Source organism: Lagopus leucura, unplaced genomic scaffold (genome assembly GCF_019238085.1).
Source record: "Lagopus leucura isolate 7727_CA_CO unplaced genomic scaffold, USGS_WTPT01 Super-Scaffold_797, whole genome shotgun sequence".
Lineage (NCBI taxonomy): Eukaryota > Metazoa > Chordata > Aves > Galliformes > Phasianidae > Lagopus > Lagopus leucura.
Window position 1 is genome coordinate 1,069,387 of NW_024962259.1, and position 9,774 is coordinate 1,079,160.

The following is a 9,774-nucleotide window of genomic DNA, read 5'->3' on the forward strand; positions in this document are numbered from 1 at the left end:
TCCAGATGTAAGTATCCTCACAAGACAGCCTGGTAAGAACCATTCATTTTTCAAGAGGAAAATTTGACTTCCACCCCTTAAACCACTTGATTTTTCAGTTCCTTCTGTTCTTCATGAGGACAGGGGTGTCTGATGTATGCAGGGAGGAGGCTGGTGTGCGTGTGTTCAGCTTAGAGCTGACGCTGCTGTGCTGAACCATAGCTGAGATAAGGATTATCTTCCAAACTCCTTTCCTGGAAATAGTTTATTTTGAAGTGAACCAGTGCAATTTGAGCACGGCTGCCGTTACTCTGACTGTAAAACCAGCTGTTAGTCAGCCACTCGTATTGGAGGTGGGCAGCCAGTGAGATGCTATCACTGCCTCTGCTGAGGGGTCTGCTCTGGGTGAGCTCTGCATCTGAAAAACCCAAAGAACCAAGGTGGAAGGAAAGCATGAGGAAAAGTCCCAGGTGCTGGAGGAGCATCAGCGGGCACTCATGCTCATATTAGACATCAAAGAATCCAGCTTGTGTTAGACATCAAAGAGTCCATCAAAAACTGAGCTTCAGGAGTTCTGCTCTCCTCAAGAAAGCTTTCATTGCTGACTTTCAAAGCAGTGAATTTCTGTGGGAACTGCAGCTCACTTTATTTTGAAGGTTGGTTTCCAAACTGGACTTGAAAATGTGAACCCCAGAGACTCAATAGCAAGAAAGCAAATAAAAAGCACCAAATTCGGTGTTTTTTTCCTAAAAATAATAATATTTTGAAGCCAATCTGGGTTCAAGTTTTGGGTATAGACTCGAATTTTTTAATACTTTGGAAAGAACATAACACAGGCTCTCCAGTGAAGGAACCAGAATATTACTGTGCGAAGTGAATAAGCAATGAATGGCACTTGAGCTGCAAAGGTCTTGCATACCAAGAGCTGCTGCTGAGGAAATTTATGAACAATTTTGAATAACAAATTCATTTGAGAATCTGACAATTTGTGGACAAGCGTTCAACAATAAAGTTCCAAAAACCGAGTCCAAAGTCTCAGGATCAGCAAAGAAAATGTACGAAATTCTCTTTTATGTTATTATTGGACTGGGCCAGATGTCCGGACACACCAAGTTAGTCAAGCTTACTGTCAGCTACACCATAAATTCGTATGGAATTTCAGTGCTATCTCACAGGGGCAATATTGGCTTAAGATATTTCCATTTCAGAAACTTATCCCATGGCAGATTGGTATTTTTTTTGCCCAGTTTTGCCTGGTGTTGGGCTTCCTGAATGGCTTTGGCCTCACAAATCTTTATTGGCTACGTATTCCTCTCCCAGCTGCTCCAGCCTGGCTCCTGCCGGTCAGACCTAACACTACTCCACCATCAGTGGATGCTACCATGCTATTTATAAACCCTCTGCTACACACAGGTATTTATGGCACTGACGAGGGTCAGGAAGAACAGAAAAAAAAGAAGGAAAAAAGAAAAAAGTTTTCTCCATTTTTATTAGTCAAGTTCACAGCCAACCACATGGCCACAAACTGGAAACCGCCAGCTCAGACAACTGGAACAACATCACCCTTTGAATCCTGCAAAAGCCATTATACTACACTGTGCCATACTATACTGTACAGTACTATACTAATTATATCCTATCGTATCATACCATTTATCTGTGTTTATATATGGGCATATATATACATACTTCTTATCACAGGGGTGTCAGAAATGTGATAAATGATCCAAGTTTTCTCCTGAAGACCTCTGTCTCCTGTACCTGCAGGAGCAGCAGTCCTATCAGTGTATTGGTATGAATACCTCCCATGTCAGCAGCCTGGCTGATGCTTCCCTCCCATCCTGAAATGTCCTTAGCCTTGCAGAGATCCTAGTTCACATCCCAAAGGGATGATAGGCAAGTTTGTGTCATTCAAGTAAACTGGTAACCATTGTCCCTTAGCACATCTCCTTAGCTCGAGCGTACCTGGATGCTGATAAACATAGAGAAGCACCAGGGCTGCACTTTTCAGCCTTGTGCCTACGTCTCTGCTGTGGGCTGTCCTGCTCCAAGGGCTGCCATTAGCTTTGCCCCATGGTGGCTTTCACAAGGTCACTCTCATTCTTTCTGCACCAGTTTCCCTATCTGTAAGATAAGGGTTCCCAATACCCACCTCCCTCAGTGACTGGTGTGAAAGTTTAATGAACAAACTGAAGCCTCTGTGGGAGTAACAAAGAGGAGGAAGGACTGGGGGAGGGAGAAACAGGGTAACAGTGGTAGGAAACACATGGTCACTGCAGAAATTCCCATCAGGGAACAATGCTGCTCCAGCTGGGAGGCTGCGTAGGTGACCTCAGGGCTTTGCCTCTCCGAGCTCTGTGAGCCTATTGTTCTATTGTATCCTTTGCAGGGAGTTCAAGGGGATAAACAGTGATTTCCAACCAATCTCAGCCTCTGAGATTACTTTCTTCCTTTCAGGCTTTATCTGAGCAAAGAAATCAAGGAGTGATGCTCTCTGCACCTGTCAGGGCATGCATTCAGCATGTGGTTTTGTAGAGATGCTTGCAGAGCCTGTGCTGGAGGCTGGAAGGTTGCAGCAGTGAGCTGGGAGCCCATTGCAGTGAAGAACAATGTCATCAAGGCTCCTCAGGGGTCTGCAGGCTGATAAACAGCACAACTGGGAGTGCAGCAACCTTCTTGCACCACATATCATGCTGGAGGCAACACTGGTGTAATGCAACTGGCCATAAGAGCAGTTGGAAATGTGGCACTGAGGGACACAGTCAGTGGGCATGGTGTGGGTGGGTTGGGCTTGGGGATCTTAGAGGTCTTCTCCAACCTTAATGATTCAATGATTCTATGATGTGTGAGCAGCCATGCTGGAGAACATCACAGGGGCCAGCAGAGATGGGAAAGGATTGAACCCAGAGCCTGCGGGGCTCAGTGGACTTCTCTTAAATATGGTCCCTACTCCTAGTCCACGTTAATTTTATAAAAGCCAGCCCCTTGTTGGAGCAGGTGGAACAAGAGGTAATTTGGCAACTGAGAAAGATAATACGGGGTGGAGGAAGAGATAAAAGAGTGAGAAGAGGACCAGGGAACATCAGAGGGAAGTGGGGAGCATGAAGGGAGCAGGAGAGCAGAAGAAAAACTGCAGCCAAGGGGTGCATGGAACAGAAACGGGGAGCCCCAGCCTCAGCAGAGCCTTGTATGTTCTGCCAGCCCAAACAGCAGCAAGTCTGAAATCGGTTAAGAACTGTTTATTTGTTCATACCACAGGATGTAAACTAATATAGTTAAACTCCCCTGGGAAAATAAAGCTGAATCTTTTTTAGGTTTTTGGTGGTTTGGTTTTTTTTTTGTTTTGTTTTATTTTTCTGGTTGTTGGCTTTTTGTTTTTTGGTTTTTTTTGGTAAGTTAAGGAATATATTCATCCTTCTTTCCCCTGTTTCTTAAAGTTTAGAAGATTTCATGCACACAAAAAGACATGCTACCAAGCTACCATGACTCTCCAAGGGGAGCAGCTGTTGGCGCATGGAGGAGCAAGAGGTTGGCATGGCTGTGTCAGGCAGTACGTCAGGCAGAACATCTTCTTGTGATGCATCACAGCTTGCATTCAGTGACTCTTCTCTGAGCCTTAACCATAGAATGTGAAGATTTGCTGGGCAGTAGATGTGACTGACATTCATGTGAAATTAATCCCTCTGTGCAGGAGGCTCAACACTCTTGGCTCAGTTGAAATGTGTTTTTAGTACGAGTTAATTGGGGAAAGAGTATTCATTTTTAGCTCAGGTTTTGCTTCCTTGGGTTCCATTTAGAAGTGTCAAAGGTTTTACCTTCCCAAGACAAAAATAAAATGAAAACAACAAGATCCTAAACTGCTCCCTTTGAATAATCGGAACGGAGCTCTATGTAATATACAAATATTTCAGGAGGAAAAACAGAACCTGAAGCTGAAAAGCAAGGACTGCAGGCCTGGGGAAGATAAGCACCCCGTGGGGCCGGGCATTCCTCCGGCACTGCATTCCCAAGCAAAAGAAAATGAAAAAAAAAAAAAAAAAGAGAGGCTTAATTGACCAAAGGCCTGATTGTCTTTTCAGACACCCTTCTTGATGTGGTTGGAGATCGGAACCCTTCTGGAAAGCGCCTTGACATTTCATAGCTTAGATATTTCCTCCATTGCTTTTGACTTTCAGGCCTCAATTATTTCCACCAGGAGAACGTTTGCCAAGCTGATGAAATTGGAAACAGAGTGGATGTTATAAAACACAGGTAGCTCGGGCGGCTGTGCGTGATGCTGCCTCGTGTGGTTTTTTCATTTGAGTTCTCCCGACGCCCTGCAAGGGCTGCAGAGGGGCAGCTCTTGGAGGCAGCAGCTTGCAAGACGGCCGTGCACGTGTGTGTGCACATGTGAGGCCAGGTATTGATTTTAGCTGGGTTTCTAATCTGGAAAATTCCTTATAGTCTTTGCAGAGATTAATTATTCTTCCCGGTTGTGGAAGGAAAGGAGGGAAACTGTTCTTGTCCCTCAACAGGTTTTGATGGAAATTATATTCCGGTGCCAAATGGTCATTGAAAACATTTTTAAAGAACATTTATGGGGAAAATATCACAATTCTCTGGCTTTTTGTGCCCTGTTTAACTGTTTTGTGGAGATGGAAACCTGTAAACTTTCAATTTACTGCAGCCATCCTGTTTTACAGCTTAGAAAAACACCTCCAGAACTGCTCTCTTTCAGGGACTTTGCTGTCATACCTGGGCAAGGCAACTGCATTAGCGCAGCCAGAGCTGCCGGTGCTCAGTGCATTGGAAAATTTGGCCCGAATCAGGATGCTTAAATATGATGGCCTCTAAATATAGACTTCTAGCAGTGCTGAGTGATGTGTTGGGTGTCGGACCATCTGGATGTAAGTAAAACCAAGCAAATCCTCCTGTTGTTTGCCCTCTGAACAGGAGCTGATGAAGGATCCACCTTGCACAGCCCTGCTCCCCAACCCACGGCCCCAGATGAGTTTAAGCCAAACTCGTTATACAAAAGAGGTCTCAGACGAATTAAAGGTCTGGCTCTGGAGAAGAGGAGGCTCAGGGAAGACCTCATCACTCCTTACAACTCCATAAAAAGAAGTTGGAGCAAGGTTGGGGTTGGCCTCTGCTCCCAGATAACAGTGACAGGACAGGAGGTGATGGCCTCACATTGCCCCAGGGGAAGTTCAGGTTGGATATTAGGAAGAAATCCTTCTCAGAAAAAGTGGTGAGGCACTGGCACAGGCTGCTCAGGAAGGCGGTGGAGCAACCATCCCTGGAGGTGTTCAAGAGCTGTGGAGAACTGGCACTGAGGGATGTGGTCAGTGGACATGGTGGGAATGGGTTGAGGTGGGGGGATCTTAAAGATATTTTTCCAACCTTAATGATTGTATAATTCTATGATTTCATTAATCTTCAAAAAGTCAGCTGTGCTGAACAAGTGCCTGGTTCCCTGCAGAAGCCCATGGGCTGGAGGCACCCAGGGGCTGAGGTTCCTGTTCATCACTGCGCAGCCCAAATTGCCATCTGGGATAACAAGGTGCAGCTGCCCTGAAGCAGCAATGGTTTGTTCAGAGCTGGAGGAGGTGGTTACAGGCCTGAAGGTGCTGAGAGGGGCAGTATCCATCCTTTCTCTCCTGGGAGGAGATGTGAGGAGCAGTTTGTCTCTGCCAGCACTTGAAGTTTGAGGACATTTCTGTAGGAAGTAACAGCAGTAAAACATCCTCTGTAGCTTGTAAACAGATTTTCCCTATTCAGTATGGTTAAAAATAAAGAAGGGAGTTGTGTGAGCATCTTGGAGGTGTTCTTGCTTGTCTTTCACTTGCAAGCAGAAAGCTGCAACATCCTGATCTGTGATCCAGTACAAACAGAAAACTAAATCATATTTCCATGTAATCCATCCATGTTCTTAGAGAGGAAAAGTGTCCTTACCAGCTGACTAGGAGACCTTGAAGTTCAACTGAGCTCTCAAAACACACAGGTGTGTCAAAATACTTCACCAACAGCATGTGAGAAAGTATTCACGTTGTTCCCAAACCATGGGAAAAACATATCCTGTTCCCATTTCTGAAATGTGCCATTTGTAAGGCTCTGCATTCTGCTCAGTGCTGGAACATGTGTTGTCTCCTTGTGACCATCCCTGCTTGAGGGGCTAGCGATAAACTTTCGCTAGCTTCCGTGCATTGTGCTTTGCTACACGGGGCAGGAGAGGCTGTGCTGGTGGCCTTGCTCCTGCTCAGACAGGGAATTAACCCAACAAGAGTGCACGTCATGCATCATACTGCCTTTGGGCTGCCTTGCATCAGGGAAACTATTGGAGGAAGAGGCTGTTTGATGCTGTTATATTCTTCTTCGTGCTTCTTACTTGCACGCATGGTGTTTCCTCTGGCGGTTGTGAGCAATCAAAGAGTTAGAAAAGTAAATGAAGATCCCTCAGTGATGAAAGAGGGAAATGAGATGGACCAGAACAAACTCTGATGATAGGAAACTTGGATGTCATTGCCTTTAAATGAGCAGTGTAGTAAGGGAAACAGAGAACTGACTGCACAGAGGAATGACAGATATTTATTGCTTTATAGTAGTGAAATGCTTTTTACATTTTTGGCTAACGTGAGAGTGTGTCTGCAATTTCCACTTGAAATGTCTTGGAGATATGAGTAGCTTTTCTTCTAATCAGGAAAACTTCTATGCAATTTTTTCATTAAAAGTAACAGCAGCAACTGAGGAACAAAACAGGTTTTTGCTTTCATATTTTCTGTTAAAAATCACTTAATTTTGATATTTTGACCACGCTGCATGTTTGACAACTCATGACTTTCTTCTTCCTCTGGATGTCTGAGATAGAAGCAATGTGATTCCTCTTCTGAGCCACCCTCAAGTACTCAGAACATTTCTGATGTTCTGATATGTGCCATTTTTAATAAGAATAATTTAAAGTGTTTGAATTGGAATGTGCAGGCTACCTCCAACGTGCCCTCTGCCTCCTCTAAAGGAGTTTTACGACTTCAGATCAATTCACAGACAGCTTCCAGCTCCCAAACTTTCCATAAAGGAAGCAAGGATACACCAGAAAGGAAAAAAAAATCTGAAGTTTTTCAGATAATTGCTGATGTGGCATCTATGCATCAGCAGACCACCCAGTGCTGGTGCATAAAGACCCAGCCCAGGATGGGAGCAGGACGGAGCGTTGGGTGTGCGCTGTCGTGGGGTTTTGATCTACTGCTGTGAGTTCTTGCAGCAGATTTATTGTAACTTGAGCCTTAGGTGAAGCTCTCAGAAAGTGGCTCTCACTTCCTGGATGAGGAAAGGCATCTCCCAACACTTAGCAGCCCGTCTGGCCCTGCTCGAGTTTAATCATTCAGCCACAATGAGTTCCAGCTATGCAGAGTTCAACGGAGGTTCAGGGCGCTCAAGCCCTGAATTAATTCCCACCATCACCAGAACTTCCTTAATTTTACAGAGATTGGAAAAATGTTGTAGTAAATAGAACATGGGTATGAATAAGAATCTATTCTGTAGTACCAAGGGGGTTGTGCAGATGCTGGAGCAGTTCGTGGCATTGCTTGCAGCTGATTGAAGCTGTGTTTTTATACTGCAGTTGTGTTTTCCAGACACTGGCTTTTCCACCCTGAAACAGCAATTATTGTACTATTGACCATTCATTTCCAGGGATCTAACTGGAAATGTACGATGGTACAGAAGCCATTTTCACCAATCACCAATTTTGGTTGTGTTTTCAGTGCATCCAGTCATTTCCAGACCCACCACCCACCCCTTGGGATGAGGTGACAGTGGAAATCCCCACCTTGGTGATATTTTTACACTCCAGCCCAATGTGGTGGTACCTTAGGAGATGCTCTAGGGCATGTGGCAGGGGTGGCTAACTGGGTTAAGGGTTGGGGTCACCATCCTCTGCTCAGTTGCCCAACACCTCAGCCCCCAATTTATCTTGAAGCTCAGCTTAGCAAAAGCTTTTTTTCTTGTACAGAAAAGTGACATCAACACTCAGGACAATTATGAGCAGAGTGACGAGAGGACTCCAAAGCTGAGCTCACACCCCACAGTTTGCAGACCCCAAAGCACCCAACACTGACTTCAGCACCCTACATAAATCTCTCCCAGCCACTTCTCCCCACCTCATCCACCCATGTTGCATGATCCAAAGCCTGCAGCACGAGGAGTCTTTTAGAAATAACCTAAAAAATACATACATATGTTGTTTTCATACATGAGAAGTGAAAGCAGCGACTTCTTTTGCTTCGTTTTGTTTTAAACCAACAAAAGTTAATGTTTATAGCAGTCTAGGAGCTGGAAACCCAACTTAAGAAACACTTAATGTTTAGATCTACTTAGTGGTTGGAAAAAACAACTTCTTTAATGCACCAGCAAGTGGAAACAGCCACCCCTTGTAAACAAACCTTTAGCATTAAGATATTTCTTAGCAGCGGAAAACCTTAACTGCATGGAGACTTATTTCTGAGACGTTTCGGAGTGATCATAGGCGGCCGGTATAACCACACTCTGTCAGCAGATACGTCAATGATCAATGAAGATGAAAGAGGAAAGAGTTTCCATACAGGATGCTTGCTGGATGTTTGTTTCACAATAATTTACTGTATTACACACATAATTCATATCCATATAGGGAACCGGTTCAACACTACGCTACTCTAAGTTTGTGTTTTAGGGTCAGTGAAGTTAAACCAACACAGACAGCTAAGAGTTGGGCACCAGAATAAAAAATATTGGTTGTTTTCTGCAAGTACAGTAAAATTTCCCAGCCGGGGGATAAGCCTGCCAGATATTTTAGTGGTGACCTTGAAAAAATAATACTTCAACCTGCTCAGTCGCTGTTTTGCCTTCAAAACCTCATCTCAACCCTGGCCACGTGCTTTGCAGTGGCTTGTCCTGACCGTGGGGTGAAGCGTCCCTGAAGCAGGCTGCGGATGGGAACTTTATTCCCAAAGAAAAAGTGGAAGTCCCATCATTGAGACAATGAAATGCATCCGACTGCTACTGGCAGGGAAGTGGCAGGGATGAACTAATAGATTTTTCCATCCTTTGTGCTTTAAATCCAGTGCCTGTCTCGGTCATTACACACACCCTCTGCTGCTGTTTGCTGAGCTGGATCACATTTCCCTTCCCTTATATCTAAAATCCGTTGCTTCACCCATGCACATTCACTGCGCAGCACACTCGCAGTGGTCACTTGGGCTGCCCTCCCACTGTCCTCTCCTGCCACTGCATCAGGGCTATGTGTCCCTTTCCTACTACAAAGAGAAAAGCAGCCGAGGACCAGAAAAGCATCCCAGAGGCGTAGAATTAAAGGGGATCTGGGGGATGCTGTCCCACCAAAGAAGGGAACAAGCAGTGCGACCACTAGGCGAGATGCCCACGTGCCCAAATCCATCTCCAGAGCCTTTTGGAGGCTGAGAGCAAACAGCAGTGCCCGCCATGCTTCTCCCACTGGGTCATTTCCTTCGAAACAATTGGGAGCTTTGATCCCTTTATGTGAGCGAAAATCTGCTGCTGTTCTCACTGGGTGCCTTCGTTGGGGCTAAAAAAAGCCGTGCGCTGCGAGCGGCTGAACCACGCTGCCTCTGACTAAGCCTCTGTCCTGAGGTTAGGTAATTTCCTCGCATAAATCTCTTTTCAAGAAGGATTTTAAACAGACTTTAACTAGTACCAGACTTCTCTCCTCTGGATTTGATCCTGAGGAAATACCTGATAATAAACAAATACCTTGACCGGGATCCTCAGCCTTGCCAGAAATGACAGTTGATTTAAAAATCT